Source organism: Triticum dicoccoides, chromosome 4A (genome assembly GCF_002162155.2).
Source record: "Triticum dicoccoides isolate Atlit2015 ecotype Zavitan chromosome 4A, WEW_v2.0, whole genome shotgun sequence".
In the NCBI taxonomy this organism is placed as follows: Eukaryota; Viridiplantae; Streptophyta; class Magnoliopsida; order Poales; family Poaceae; genus Triticum; species Triticum dicoccoides.
This window is the reverse complement of record NC_041386.1, coordinates 408,629,001-408,644,913: the sequence shown is the minus strand read 5'-3', so window position 1 is coordinate 408,644,913 and position 15,913 is coordinate 408,629,001.

Below are 15,913 nucleotides of genomic sequence, written 5' to 3'. Positions count from 1 at the left end.
CTGTGGTTAGCGGGGCATGGGGTCGTGAGAAGAGCGGATCAAACAGATAGCACATAGTTCATTTATCTAGGTTCGGGCCGCGAGGATGCGTAAAACCCTACTCTTGCTTTGGTGGATTGTATATCCATGTTCTTGAGCTAGCTATGGGGCGTGAGGAGCTCCAAAAAGCCGAATCCTTCCTCTGGTCGCCTCGGGCCTCCTTTTATAGAAAAAAGGGGTTACCAGAGTGGCACACAGGAGGTGGAAAGGGTACAGTGCTGCGAGGTTATCCCTCGCATCACATGACAAGGCGCATTTAATGCATCTTGCTTAGGTGTCCTTGCTTTATCGGGGACGGGGGATTAACCTGTCTCGTCCATCGCCGCTCTTTCCTGTGTCGACACGCGCCCTGGCCAGCGACGCCTGCGATGCCATGTAGGTAGGCAGGCAGCTGAGGTGGCGCAGTGCTGGGTCTTCATGAAGATCTGCATGCCGCCACGTAGGTGCCTGCCCAGCTGGTTGGGTCGGCAGCTGCATGCATGCGGTGGTGGAGGTTTAGTCGGTGTGGTACTAATGGTGGCCCTACGGGTTTCCTCGGTAAGGGCCTTGCTGGGGCCCCGGCAAGGGTCTTGCCGTGGCGCCTGCTGTCATCCCCGGCAAGGCGCTTGCCGGGGGCCTTGTGGTCTTCCTCGGCTAGGATCCCGCCAAGGGTTGTCGTCTCCTTAGTGCGTATCTCATCTTGAATGTCTTCACAAAGATCTGCATGCCGCCACGGGGATGTCTCCCGAATCCTTGCCCTTTGGGGGCAGTGGACTCAAGGGTGATTTGCTCCGTAGGCGCGGGACGAGTCGCCGCCGCAAGGGTCTTGCCGGGGCTGCTAGAACTATCTCCCGGCAAGGATCTTGCCGGGGAAGTCCGCTCCGTCCCCTTTTCTCTTCATGGTCTTGGCCCTGGCGTCGTTCTAGTTCTCTTGAGCTTCGGTCTTACCCTGGCTCACCTCCCTTGCCTTGCTTGGTGTGGTGGTATCCGCGGCTCAGACTGCCCGTGCACAGTTATAGGGGTACAAAAAAGTGTAGCCCTCTTTTTGTACACCGACTGGAGCCCCCGGGCCTGGCCACACATAAGCGCAACGAGTTGTTGGGCTAGGCCCAAAAACGGTGCGCGGGCAGGCGGGGCGGATTTTACCGCGGTAAGATTCTTCGCGTGTTGCACTTCCCAAGATGCCCGCGCGTGGCGCGGCGTGGGGAGGCGCGTGTGACGTGGGTGGCATGCGTGGGGTTGGTTCCCGCAGGCATGCGTCACATCATAGTAAAGGGGCGGTTCGCGCCTTCCCCATAGACGGAGGGAGGCGTGGAGGCGCGGCCCATTTACTGAATGGGGCTGAGGCGCGGTCTTCAAGGCATCCACTCCCCACGATCACGGGGTGGGGAGTGATCGTCTCACCCGTCCCCTCGGTTCTGCACGTCCGCCACGTGTCTCCCATGCACCTGGGGTGGCAAACGGTGGAGGCGGGAAACCGGGCCGTCGCTGGTTGGGGCGGCGGGTCGGTCCTGGCTCCCTGCGCCTTCCGTATCTTGATTGGCCGAGCGGGGTGGCCGAGCCCCAACCCCGATCCTTTATAAAGAGCAGGAGGGGGGGATGGCGTCCCGCATTCTTTCATCTTCTTCTTCCTTCAGCTTCTGCTCCTCCCTTCCATCTATCATGGAGAGAGGGAATCCCGGTCCTTCAACAGTGGCGGCGAGGGTCGCCGCTCGACAACGCGTCCCTCCTTCTCCTGCGCCTATGGTGGCAGAGCCAGCCGTGAGGGGAAGGGGGAGGGGGCGAGGCCGTGGGCGAGGCCGGGGCGCTCGGGGAAGAGGAGGACGGGGCGGCGCGCCGGCCTCGCCTCCGCCAGCAGCTCCTCCTCCAATGGAGGGCCATGTTGGGGATGACCCTTGTGAGTTCTTCGTCAGGCTGCGCCGGCCGCCGCACCGACGCCTTCATCTCCTGACTCCATTTGCGTGGGAGATGGAGTTGGATCTGTCGGAGTTGTTGCGGCTGCACATGAGGGGTTGTGGGATCAGTGGCACGCGGGTCCGCGTCGACTTCCCCGCCCCTCACGTGATGTATCTTCATCGGGGATGGAAGACGTTTGCTCATATCCACCGCTTGACGGAGGGGCTCACTCTCCATTTTAAGCTGATGGAGGGTGGCCTTCTCTCCGTCAAGGTCTTCGGGCTCTTTGGGACCCGTGCAAGGTGCTGCGTGGAGAGCTCTTCTGATAGTGAAGATTCCTCCTCGGGCGGGAGTGACGAGGAGGACAGCGGCAGCGACGACGAGGGTAGGAGGCGGCAGGATGACGGGTCCGACTAGGTGTCGAGTGCCGCTCCGTGCGGCACCGGCGACCCCATCATCCGTGTCGCCGGCTCCCTGAACTTCTCGGGGTCGTCTCCTTGGGCGGCTGGTGTTGGGAGGCTGCGGAAGAGGAAGAGGGCGGGCGGCAAGGCCGTCAAGTCGGAGTACGCGGGCACCGATTGTCAGGACCCTGATTCCAAGTCACATCGATCTAGCTGGTAATACCTCATATCACTTTGCGGCCTCACACACGGTATTCCCACGGGTGTCGCCTTACCATGGCCCGGGACCGTTTGCGCCTTTTGACTCACGTATATGATAGTGTCGCTAGCATCCATATGACAGAGAACCCGGGGCGACATGGCTAGTCGTGAACCCAAAGCGGAACTAACCCATGGGGAAAGACATACATGAATCAACTTCGAGCATGTCGGTCATCAGCGTGTGAATCCGGGCTGTAGCACTGGGCTAACAGGACTTCGGTAACCCGGGCTGTAGCAAGCTAGGAAAGACTCCGAATGTCACCGCGTGACATTTCCCCGAAGGGACAGACACAGGAACGAAGTGAAACACATGCCGGCCAGTCAAGTGTCCTGAGCAGTAGTGCTGGGCTAGCAGGACTCCGGTGAACCGGGCTGTAGCGGACTACTATGGCTCACGGAAGCACAAGACTACATTTCCCCATAAGAGAGGCTACCAAGGATAAACCACTAGGTTGTCGGATCCCACACATACCAAGCATTTCAATCATACACACAATATGCTAGATATGTGCAAATACAACATGGCATCACAACATAACTCTACGACTCAAAGTAAGTATTCATTAGGCTCTGAGGAGCGAGATATTACAAAAATGGGTCTCATGACCCAACAATCATAGCATACCAATCAAAGCACATGCGGAAGCTTAACATGTCTGAGTACAGACATCTATAAATGAAAAAGGCCGAGAAGCCTGACTATCTACTAGATCCTACAGAGGGCACAAGATCGTAGCTGAGGTAGCAAGCTAAACGTCGAAGCCCACACGGATCTACTAGCGAGACTGACGTCTCTCTGCAAAACATAAATTAATCAAACGTGAGTACAATTGTACTCAGCAAGACTTACATCAGAACTAACTACATATGCATCGGTATCAACAAAGGGGTAGTGGAGTTTAACTGCAGCAAGCCAGCTTTGACCCAGTGGCTAACCTGAATTACGACTGCAAGCAACTCTTTGAGGTGGCGCACACGAGTCCACATATTCACCATTCAATACACCACTATGGATCCGCTCCCGTATCCCCACAAGAAGGCCATCCATAGCACTCACACTTATCTTGCGAGTTTTATAGTATCCACTTTCACTTGTCTATGAACTATGCCAGGGGTCCAAGTTTCCATATCCGAGGAATCCGGCTATTCGAATAAATATTGGTAACCCTGCAGGGGTGTACTTCTTCACACACGCTCCCACCACTTACCGTCATTTACACGACATTTACTCGGCAACCTTCAAGCGGAAGCCCAACTAGGGTGTCGGCCACGGCCTACCTAAACACTTAAGTCTCTAGTCCAGGTTTATCGCCTATCCAGGTTCCATCCGCAGGGAGTCCAGCCGAGGTTTCCACATACGGCCCCGAACGATGTGTACAGGGTTCCGAGACACCAAACGGGCGCCCGGCATGCCCGGCCACGGTGTATCTACCACAACATAGCCCACCCCTGGGGTCAGCGCTACGCACGACCGCCAACACATAACCTACAAACACCAGAAACTAGTTGCAACTCCTGGATAGAGTACTAGGATGATTAAGAAGCCGAGAGGGTCAATTAAGGATCCCAATGAGTGGTAGTAGCTGTTCATGGATCACAGACACATAACTCAGTTCCTAAGGACGGTTTCAATGAGACAACCCACCATGTAATCCTACATGGCCTCTCACCGCTACCTTTACCAAAACGTGTTCACACACTTATCTCACACAGAGTAGGACATGTTCACACACCTCTGATTCATTCCCGATGAATCAGACCTGACACAACTCTATGCAATAGCAGGCATGACAAACAAGCATGAATGAGTAGGCACATCAGGGCTCAAACAACTCCTACTCATGCTAGTGGGTTTCATCTATTTACTATGGCAATGACAGGTCATGCAGAGGATAAGGGGTTCAACTACCGCAACAAGTAACAGATGAATCGTTGTTGTCCTAATGCAGTAAAAGAGAGCAGGAGCGAGAGAGTGGGATTTTATCGGAATGAACAAGGGGGTTTTGCTTGCCTGGCACTCCTGAAGATAATATAGTTCTTCATCAGTGTCATCGATCTCATCGTCGAAACCACGTCTATCGAGAGGGGACAAATCCCGGCAACAGAGAAAGAAACACAATCAATGCAATGCACAATATGATGCATGATCATGACATGTCAATATGCTGTGGTTTGAGTTAATGCAACTAGAAACATAATTAAGTGTAGTTGGTTTGAACCCAAGGTTCAAATTCAAACTCCACATATGGTTATTTAAATGCCATTCATTTGATTTGTCCTAAACAGTAGCTATAAGTTGTTCTAACATGGTTGAAAATGGTACAGATGGATTCCTTGAATTTTTCTGATAATTTTTCATATATAAATTATTTCATTTGGAGTTATGGTTTAATTTCTATGATTATTAGAAGTTTATACCATTTTCTGGAATTTCTAAACCTTTTCTGATTTATTTTAAATCCAGAAAGGCTTTACTACGTCAGCACTAGGTCAGGCTGACGTCAGCTGGTCAACAGGACCGAGCTCGGTCAAAACTGACAGTGGGCCCCATGTGTCAGTAACTAAACTAAACTAACTAGATTGAGTTAGCACTAATCTAGGTTAGTTAGCAGGGCCGGGCCCACAAGTCATTGACCCAGTGGTCGACTAGGTTATTGTTAATTCGGTGGTTAGCCAGAGTTACATCGCCGGCGACGAGCCGAGACGGCGGACGAGCCCGGGATCACTCCTCCGACGACCAAAACAGCGGCGGGGACTACCTACGCGAAGCCCGGGTCTGTGCGAATCCAATGGAGCAAACAGGGCGAGCTGGGGTGGCCGCAATCCTCGCCGGCGTCGAGCTCAGCTGCTGCCGGACCTCGGGCGTTGGCGTAAACGACGCTATGGTGCCTTGTTCGCACCGTGGTTGGGCTCGTTCGAGAGCCCAGACCAGCGCGCATCAGGCGGTGGTGCTAGCCGGGCCTGGGGTGGACGGAGGCGTCAGCGAGGAGCTCGGCCGCGGCGGCCGGAGCCCAGGTGAGGCGCGAGCGGTAGCTACAGCGTGCGTGCGGGAGAGCTGAAGTTCTGGTATGTGCGTGCGCGATGCGGCGAGGGCGATGAACACGCCGAGTGGACCAAATGGTCGCCGGGGGCGCATCGGCGGCGGTCGCAGGCGGCGGCGCATGCGGGAGAGCTCGGTGCGGTGGCTACGACGCATAGGGAAGGGAACAGAGAGGGGGAGGATGGGCAGAAGCTCACGGTGATCTTCGTGGAGTGGACGGAGAGCTCAGGGAGGGCCTGAGGCACTCGGGGCGTCGAGGGGGATCTCCGGCAACGGCTGTCGGGGACGAGCTCGGTGAGGGCAGAGGGGCCCGTCCGGCTACGTGTGGCGAACCGAGGAGGTCGAGGATATCGAGGCGGAGCTCGCAGGCACTGCGAGGAGTCGAGGAAGTGGCGGTGGCGTCAACTACGGCTGTGGCGGCTTATGGGCGCGTCAGCCATAGCGGGTGGGGACGAGGGAGAGAGCCAGGGGGAGAATAGGGATGTCGGCGAGGTCGGGGCAGCGCCGAGGAGGGGCTTCAAGGCGTGGCCACGCTGTCCAAGCGGGGCAGGCGGCCAAGGAGCTGCGTGGCGAGCTCGGCGTGCGCGGGCGCGCTCCTCTCTGCCTGCCTGGCGAGAGGAAGCAGGTGGCTGGCACGGGCCAGCATAGTGCTGGGCCGACCAATGGGCTGCCAGGTGGGCTGCGCCAGGTAAGTGGCCAGGTAACTTCTCTCTCTCTGGTTTTCTCTATTTGTTTTTGTTTTCTATTTTCTACAGTAAGTTTTGATTTAGTAAAAATACTAAACCATTTGTTAAAATGCTGAAATTAATTGTGGGCACTTGTGAATTTGTTTCCAACAGCCCTCATTTAATTTCACAATTATTTGAGCACTTAAAAATATATATAGCATTTAAATGCCCAAATTCAAATACAATATGATTTAATTCAAAAATCCAGAATGGCCTAGAAATATGTGCATGACTTTTGGCAGGGGTTTTCACCTTAAACAAAAATCATGAACTTTTCTAAAGGGCATTTGGGATCATTGAAAATATTTTTATCGAACCTAGTTGAATTCATTAGGTGCTAGGGTTTCAACAATCCCCATTTCAAGTTTCTTGAAAATAACAGGATGCATGATGCTCACTGATGCAACTATCTGCAACCAATGCTAGGGCTGTGACACCGATGCCTTCGACGCGTGCTGACGTCCTGCCGCCTCGTCTTCGAGCTCTGCTTCCGGCGCCGCCATCACCATCCAGCCTTTAGACGGCCACCAAGATGTTCTCTTGGTGTCTTCTGCCACCCGTATCTCGCCTAGGCACTCCTTTTGTCCTTTTTGCCTCCTTGACCTGCCTCCTGAGGAGAGGGACAAGAAAGGGATTACGGGCACCTTATCTCTTTTTAGTTTGTAAGCCTTCGGGCCTTTCTTGAATTTAAAACTTGTAATCCCATCATTCATGTTTTTGATTCCCTATGGACTGTACCTGAGTGGAATGTTTTTTAATGAAAAAGGGATGCTTGCTGAGTCATTTGTTTGCGGGTGGAACCCACGACAAGGAGTAAATCCTTGATATCTTCAAGATAAACATTTCCTTGCCCGGCAACAGGCCTTGCCGTCTCCCCACTTCGCTCGACCTTCCTCACGCCTTTGGCGGAGGGAGGGATGAGGCGGGTTCACGCTCCTTGTTTCATCCTTTCGCTGCCGTGACTACGACCAAACTTGGCCCCAGGAACGAGCCCTAGGGCCTAGAGTTATGGGAGCATGGTAGCTTAGGGGAAAACGAGGTTTCACATACCTCAGTCAATAATGGAATGCATGATAATGGATGAAGAACTTATCTGAAGCTGCAGTCCCCGGCAACCCTGGTTCACCGTGGGTGAATCTTTGCTCTTGCAGCCCCCGGAAATACTGGCTTGCCGGGGGCTAGATGCTAGTCTATTCCTCTTTTTTTTCTCCCCAAGTGGTTTGGCACGGATATCTGTGTGTCCTGTGAACCAAAGAAGACAAAAGAAAGACAAAGAGATGCACACTCGACCTCTAAGCTAGGGGTTAGTCGCCGCTAAGTACTATCAATCCTAACCAAGGACGATACTCGACCTAGCATGCATGATATAACTTAGGGCGCCAGTGCTTCATTTATTTATGCTCAGGGTCTGCGCCTGGCTTTGTACAAAGGGTTACATGCGTCATCGGCAAGGCTCGTACAAAAGGTGGCTTGCCGGGGGGCCTGGAAAGCCGCGCCTCACGGGTAAAACTTGTGAAGATGCTCAATGTTCCAGGAGTTACTCACCGAAACGGCATCTTCGGTCTCCAGGCGGACTGCGCCGGGCCTGGTGACTCATATTACCCGATAAGGGCCTTCCCACTTTGGCGTCAACTTGTTGGAATTCTTGGCCGATTGAATGTGCCGAAGAACAAGGTCGCCTTCCTCAAAGCTTCGGGCATGAACCTTGCGGCTATGGTAGCGGCACAAGGCTTGCTGGTAGAGCGCTGCTCTCACAGCCGCCCGAAGACGATCTTCCTCAAGGAGCGTTGCGTCATCTTGCCACAATTGCTCTTGCTCAAGCTCGTCATAAGCGAGTACTCAAGGTGACCCGTATATGAGTTCCATGGGGAGAACTGCTTCTGCCCCCTATACCAGGGCAAAGGGTGTCTGGCCAGTGGCTCGATTTGGTGTCGTTCTGATTGACCAAAGAACCGTCGGCAATTCATCAATCCAGCACCTTCCACTCTTGTGCAGTCTGTCAAAGGTCTTTGTCCTCAGGCCTCACAGTACTTCAGCATTTGCCCTCTCAGCTTGACCATTGCTTCGTGGGTGAGCAACGGAAGCGAAGCAGACCTTGCTGCCGAGGTCTTGAATATATTGCATGAAGGTGTGGCTTGTGAACTGCATGCTGTTGTCGGTGATAACCCTATTGGGTACACCAAAACGGCACACCTGTCCTTTGAAGAACTTGACGGCTGACTGTGCTGTGACCTTCCTCACTACTTCCACTTCTGGCCACTTTGTGAACTTGTCGATTGCAACGTACAAGTACTCAAAGCCCCCGACAGCGCGGTGGAAAGGGCCCAGTATGTCGAGCCCCCAGACCAAGAAAGGCCAGGAGAGAGGAATGGTTTGAAGGGCTTGAGCTAGCTGATGAAGCTTCTTTGAATGGAACTGACACGCTTCACACCTGGTGACTAGTGTCGTCGCATCCTGGAGGGCGGTGGGCCAGAAGAAGCCTTGCCGAAATGCTTTGTCGGCAAGGGCCCTTGACCCGATGTGGGATCCACATATGCCTCCATGTATCTCCGCCAACATCCCCAGTCCATCCTCTCGAGGGATACACTTCAATTTCACGCCGTTCGGCCTCTTTCTGTACAGGACGTCATCGATGAACTGGTACATAGTAGAGCGACGGGCTACTTTTTTTTTCTTATTCCTGCTCCTCAGGAAGTTCCCCTGTTTGGAGGAATCGGACGGTGTGTTGTGCCCACGCTGGAGCCTGGGGCTCGACGGCGAGGACTAAAGGCATTTCCTCCGCTATCGGAGTGGCTGTCTCCATGGCAAGAGCTTGATGCTCTGTCGGAGCTAGCCGTCCCGCGGCGGGCTCAGTGTCTCCGGCAACATCCTTGCCGGCGGCTTCGGGGAGCTCGGCGGGAAAGTACTTGCCGGGCCCTGATTTTCTCCTCTTGTTCTGCTCTGTTGATGGATCAACGGATGGCTGAGTTAGCCGAAGCACAAAGGTACCTGGTTCCACAGGTAGCTTGAGGGCAGCGCGTTTTGACAGGTAATCGGCGATATCATTCTCCGCTCCGGGAACGTATTCTGCCTGTATACCGTCAAAACGCTCTTCCAGCTTTCTCACTTCATCGACGTAGGCCTTCATCAACGGGCTCTGGTAATCCTTGTTGACTTGCTTGACGACAAGTTGCGAGTCACCTCTGACGACGAGTTTCTTGATTCCGAGGTCCGCCGTGATCCTAAGACCGGCAAGCAGCCCTTCGTACTCAGCCGTATTGTTTGTTGACACCTCCCTGGGGAAGTGCATCTGGATCATGTACTTGAGGTGCTCTCCGGTGGGCGCGACAAGCAGTACGCCAGCCCCGGCACCCTGTAAAGAGAAAGCTCCATCAAAGTACATGATCCAGTCGCAACTTGCCTTCTTGCCGGGGAGAGCAGTCTCTTGGGTTTCTTCGTCAGGCGTCGCGGTCCATTCTGCAATGAACTCCGCCAAGACTCGGCTTTGAATCGTCGAGGTACTCTCAAACTTGAGGTTAAAGCTGGATAGTTCCAGTGCCCACTCTATGATCCTTCCCGTTGCGTCTGGATTGTGCAATATCTGTCGCAGAGGGAGGCGAGTGACGATAGTGATTTCGAGGCCATAAGAAGGCCGAAGAGCAGTTTCTGCACACCGGGGTACCTCGATCTAGCCCCCTGCAGGAGGGAACTAACAAAGTAGACCGGGTGCTGCATCATTTTCTTCTCCGGCGGCACTTCAATTGGCTGCGTCGTCTCGGCATCAGTGGCATCAGGCTCCGTCGCTGCTATTACATCATCATCAATTTCTCTCTGCGCCACTAGTGCGGCGCTGACCACCTGGTTCGTTGCCGCCAGGTACAGCAGCAACGGTTCCTGTGGCCTAGGCACAACTAGTATTGGCGCAGAGGAGAGGTACCTCTTCAAATCTTGCAAAGCTGCTTCGGCTTCTGGCGTCCACTCCATCGGGCCCGCCTTTTTAAAATTTTGAAAAAGGGAAGGGCGTGCTCGGCAAACTTGGAAATGAACCTACTCATGGTGGCAACGCAACCAGCAAGCCGACGCACATCCTTGACTCGCTTGGGCGCTTCAATCAGCTCTATAGCTTTGATCTTGTCCGGATTAGCCTCTATCCCACGCTGTGACACAAAGAACCCGAGAAGCTTGCCAGACGGGACGCCGAAGACGCACTTCTCAGGGTTCAGCTTGAGATTGATCTTGTGTAGGTTTGCAAATGTTTCTTGTAAATCTGATATGAGGGTTGCCCTATTCTTGGTTTTGACCACTATATCATCCATATAAGCTTCCATATTTCTATGGAGCTGGGGTTCAAAACCAATCTGGACCACCCTTGCAAACGTTGAACCAACACTCTTCAACCCGAAAGGCATCCGTATAAAGTAATACGTACCACATGGGGTGATGAATGCCATTTTCTCTTCATCTTCCCTTGTCATGAAGATCTGGTGGTAGCCGGAGTAGGCATCGAGGAATGACAACAGATCACACCCAGCTGTGGACTCAACAATCTGGTCGATGCACGGCAACGGGAAGGGGTCTTTGGGACATGCCTTTTTAATATCTGTGTAATCAATACACAGCCTCCACTTCCCATTTGCCTTGCGCACTACCACCGGATTGGCTAACCACGTTGGATGGAGCACTCCTCTTACCAAACCCGCTGCTTCCATTTTTCGGATCTCCTCTGTGATGAACTCTTGTCGTTCCAAAGCTTGCTTTCTGACCTTCTGCTTGACGGGCCGCGCATGAGGACAGACAACAAGGTGGTGCTCAATCACCTCCCTGGGAACGCCGGGGATGTCGGATGCTTGCCATGCAAACACATCGACATTCGCCCGCAGGAAGGTGACGAGCACGTCTTCCTATTTGTCGTCAAGGGTGGAGCTTATGGTAAAAGCTCCTCCCGTGTCGTCCTCCTTGACAGAAACCTTCTTGGTTCCCAGCGGTGTGGACCTGGACTTCTTGTTTCTGTCGGCGGAGCTCTCTGGCACATCCTCGACGGGAGCGCTACACTCCCAAGAGGTGCACTTGCCGGAGTGGGTGCCTGAGGTCTCATCGGTCTTCTTCTTTTGCCTTCCCGGGGCTCCAGTGGCAGGAGCAAGCGCCTTAGCAGTGGCGGCTGCTACAATTGCTTGTTGGTAGAGTTGGTCAGCGCAAATTAGCGCATCCTTCTTGTCTGATGGGATGGTGATGATCGTCACAGGCCTCGGCATCTTCATGGTGTTGTAGGCGTAATGTGACGCCGCCATGAACTTGGCCAGCACTGGGCGGCCAAGGATCCCGTTGTAAGGCAAGGGGATCTTGGCAACGTCGAACACAATCCTTTCTGTTCTGTAGTTCAGATCACTCCCAAAAGTCACGGGCAACGTGACCTTTCCCTTTGGTTGACTTCTTCCCGGGTTGACCCCCTGAAACGTGCCCGTCTCTTCGAGGTCTTCATCAGGAATCTGCAATTTCTTGATCACGATAGGCAAGATTAAGTTTAGACCGGCCCCGCCATCGACTAGCATCTTTGTCACCTTGAGGTTGCGTATTGTTGGTGAAACCAACAATGGCAAGCACCCGACTGCAGTAGTGCGATCAGGGTGATCCTCAGTGTCAAAAATGATAGGTTTGTTGGACCACTTCAGCAGCCTTTGGGCATCAAACGACGGTTCCGCCGCTGTAATCTCACGCGCCCACTGTTTAAGATGGCGGTGAGAGGTATGCAGCGAGGCGCCGCCATCGACGCACATGGCCTCTGTAGCTTTCTGAAATTCTTGGTCACCAGACTCATTGTCCTCTTCGTGATCATCGTCTTCTGGATTTTTATCACGGCCCCGGGCGGGCCTCTCCCGCTGTTTATCTTCGCCGCGACGGCCCGCCTGGCCGTCATGCTTCCTGCTGGACCCCTAGTACCGTCCTGGCCTTTCTCCTTGTCCCACCTCTCATATTCATCCCTCTACTTCTCAGCAAAGAGCTCAACCTGTCGGCAGTTCTGGAGATCATGGCCTTTGGTGCGATGGATCTTGCAGTATTGCTTGTCGGCTTTTCCTGGCTTCTCGGCAGCCGCCAAGGCCCGGCAGGCGACACATCCGGCAATTTCCTTGCCGGGGTCATCTGCCTTGGTTTTCTTGGCAGAGCCGGCGTCATCAGATCCCTCGACGGCTGTCGGCGTTCTGGGAACGGGGGTCCCCAGACTTGCCTGCCTGCGGCCTGCGGCGTGGCTCCAAGGGGGGCCCAGCGCGGCCCATCTTCACCAACACAAACCCAAGACCCTCGCGAGGGGCCAAGCCTCGCGGGGCATACGACGCGGAGCTTCCTCAGGCACGGAATCGTCAGGCTGGCTCACGAGGAGGCAGAGAGATCAAGGCGGGGTACCTCACGAGGTGCCCGTGACGAAGCCATGACGACCGGGGGCGCCAGGCGGGTGCCAGCCCGCGCAGCGTCCTCCCTTCCTCTTTGGTGCAAAGGGGGCAAGCGCAGCCGCAGAGTACCGAGGCATCAGGCAAAGGTTGCCATTTCGGTGCAACGAGATCAAGACCAGGAGGACTATGAGACGGAGGTCACCGTGGAGCCCAAGACGGCGTCATCACCAGAGCTTTGCGCAGGCGAAGACTACCTTTGTCAGGATAGTTGATACTAGCTGTCCCCCTTCAAATTAGCCCGCCATTGTTGGCTCCCTTCCCGCTCGATATTTGGGAAGAGGACCAGGGCCTCTATAAAGAGGAAGAGCCACCCACAGAGCAAAGGGACGAAGACGGACGGACAAGACGGAGAGTAGGCAGAGGCAGGGAAAGAGAGAGAAAGGTGACTGAGCTCCTCCCAGTAGTTCATCACCCCAGCCAAGAACAGACCCTCGCGAGGCTGCTCTTCCCTGTATTGTTCATCATCATTAGCCCAAGAGGCAATCCACCACACCACACACTGGAGTAGGGTATTACACCACAACGGTGGCCCGAACCAGTATAAACCCTGTGTCTCTTGTGTTGTTCTTTCCTTAGTTAGATCCTAGCAAGGTGGGGGCTGCAGGTAGGTAGGAGGCGAAATCTCCGTGCGCACCCCAGCGTTCGAACCTCAAGGGTCTGCCGGAACCCGAAATCCGACATTTGGCACGCCAGGTAGGGGTGCGCCGGGATTCGTCTTCCACCACCCCGTTCTCCTCCGACCATCACGCCCATGTCTGACGCTCGTCGGGCCTGCGCCGAGCGCCGGGCCGCACTCGCTTCTCGCGTCGCCCAGACGGCCCATGTCGGCGGGCGTCCTCGCCGTTCCCCGTCACCTGCCGTCAACGCCGCCACCGGCCTGGCGGGGGACGAGCAGCAAGCATCGTCCCAGCATCCGTCCGTGCGGCAAGACGGCCGCACCGCAACTCCCTCGCTCACCCCAGCTGGTTCTTCGTCCCACGCGCTCCGCGCGCCCATGGAGGCTCGGGCTGCACTCATCGCGGCGAACGAGCTCCTGCGCTACCGTCCCGTCGAAGGCGTCTATGAAGAATGGCTTGACTACGTCGCCGAGCTTGTCCGCGCCGCAGGGGGCTCTCCCGCGCCGTCTGTTCAGCTGCACTGCACCCCGCCCCGCGCGGGCAGTGAAGCTCCGGCGTCGCCCCGGCCGCCTCCTCCTCAAGAAGGCGCCGTGGCTCCAAGGCGCGTGGCCCCTGGGCGGAACCCGCTCTGTCAGGTGCCAGCGCAGCAAGAGCAGAGCTGCCAAGATGTCCCTCGCCCGCAAGAAGCTGCCCGGCCGCTCCCTGCTCCAGCACGTCGCGACCATGCTCCTGCTCCAGCGCGTCAAGACCCCGCACTGCTCCCAGCTACAGCGCGTGGGGCCATGCAAGACCAAGTTCCCCATCATCCAAGGCCTCCCGTGGCCACAGCAGGCTGTCGCGCCTTCACCGCCGAGCTACGCAACGTCGCGTGGCCCGGCAAGTCCAAGCCAGACCTGCCTCCTCGCTACGACGGCACGGCTGACCCTGCGGAGTTCCTCCAGCTCTACGAGCTGGGCATCGAAGCTGCCAACGGAGACGAGAAGGTCATGGCGAACTGGTTCCCCATGGCACTCGGCAACCGGCCACGCGAACCTGGCTCCAGGCACAATCTCCTCCCGGGACGAGATGCGCACCCGCTTCATCGCAAACTTCCAAGGCACTCGCAACCGGCCACCCGCCGTGAGCGACATGCGCCGCATCAAGCAACAGCCCGGGGAGACCCTGCAGAAGTACATCCAGTGCTTCAACAACGCGCTCCTCAAGATTCCCAAGGTGACTGAGGAGGCCATCATCTCGGCCTTCTCCGACGGCGTGCGCGACGTCAAGATGGAGGAGGAGCTGGCGATGCATGAAGACCTGTGCACTTCCCTGGAGCTATTCAACCTGGCAACCAAGTGCGCCAGGGCCGAGGAAGGGCGTCTCTCCCTCCTCGAGCTGCCTGCCGCAGACCAAGAAGAGAAGAAGCCCAAGGCCAAGGACGTGAAGCGCAAGGGGGCTGCCGTGCTCGTGGCAGAACCAGACACCAAGCGTGGCAGAGATCAGCCCGAACCTTCCAAGGGCAGCCGGTACTGTGTGTACCACGACCTCCACACCCACAACACCAACGAATGCCAAGAGCTCCGAGCCGTGCGAGAAGGAAGGATCGGTCATCGCCCTGACCGCAGTGACCGGGGCTACGACCGAGGAGGAGGAAGGAATGCAGGACGCTGGGAAGACCGTGGCCCGCGCCAAGGGTGGCGCGATCAACCTCGCGAGGATCGCTGGCAAGACCCGCCTCACGAGGGAGGCTAGAGAGATCAGCCTCGCGAGGGATACTGGAGGGATCATCCTCGCGAGGATCGCCCGCAAGGCAACGCAGGCCTCCCACCGCTACCGCCGCAGCCAAGGAGAAACGAGGACCGCCACCAGGACGAGGGGGCTGGGGGCTTCCGGGAGCCCCGCGCGATCGCCTGCATCCTGGGCGGGGCGCAAGCCCCAGCCTCTCATCTCATCTTCAAGCAGTTCGCCCGCGAAGTGAACGCAGTCCTCCCCAGGCTCGAAGCCACGCGCCCTCTCAGGTGGTCGGCGTGCGCCATCACATTCAGCTCAGCATATCAGCTCAAGTGTGCGGCTACGGCCGAAGTTCTCCCGATGCTTTGTTCCCCAATCATCAGCAACGTGGTGGTCACCAAGACCCTCATCGATGGCGGTGCAGGGCTCAACGTCCTGTCCGTTGAAACATTCAACAACCTCCAAGTGCCCTACAGCCAGCTTCAGCCAACCAAGCCTTTCTCCAGTATCACCGACGGCTCCACGGTCCCGATTGGGCAGGTCCGCCTCCCCGTCACCTTCGGGGCACGCGACAACTACCGCACCGAGCTCATCGACTTCGACGTCGCTCACATTCGCCTGCCGTACAACACCATCCTTGGGTACCCAGCGCTGGCCAAGTTCATGGCCGCAACTCACCATGGCTACCACATCCTCAAGATGCCAGGAAGCGGCGGAGTCATCACGGTGCCATGTGAAGAAAAGGACGCGGTGTGTTCCCTGGAACGAGCCTTTCAGGCCGCGTCACTGGAAGACCTCGATCGTGGAAGCAGGAGGC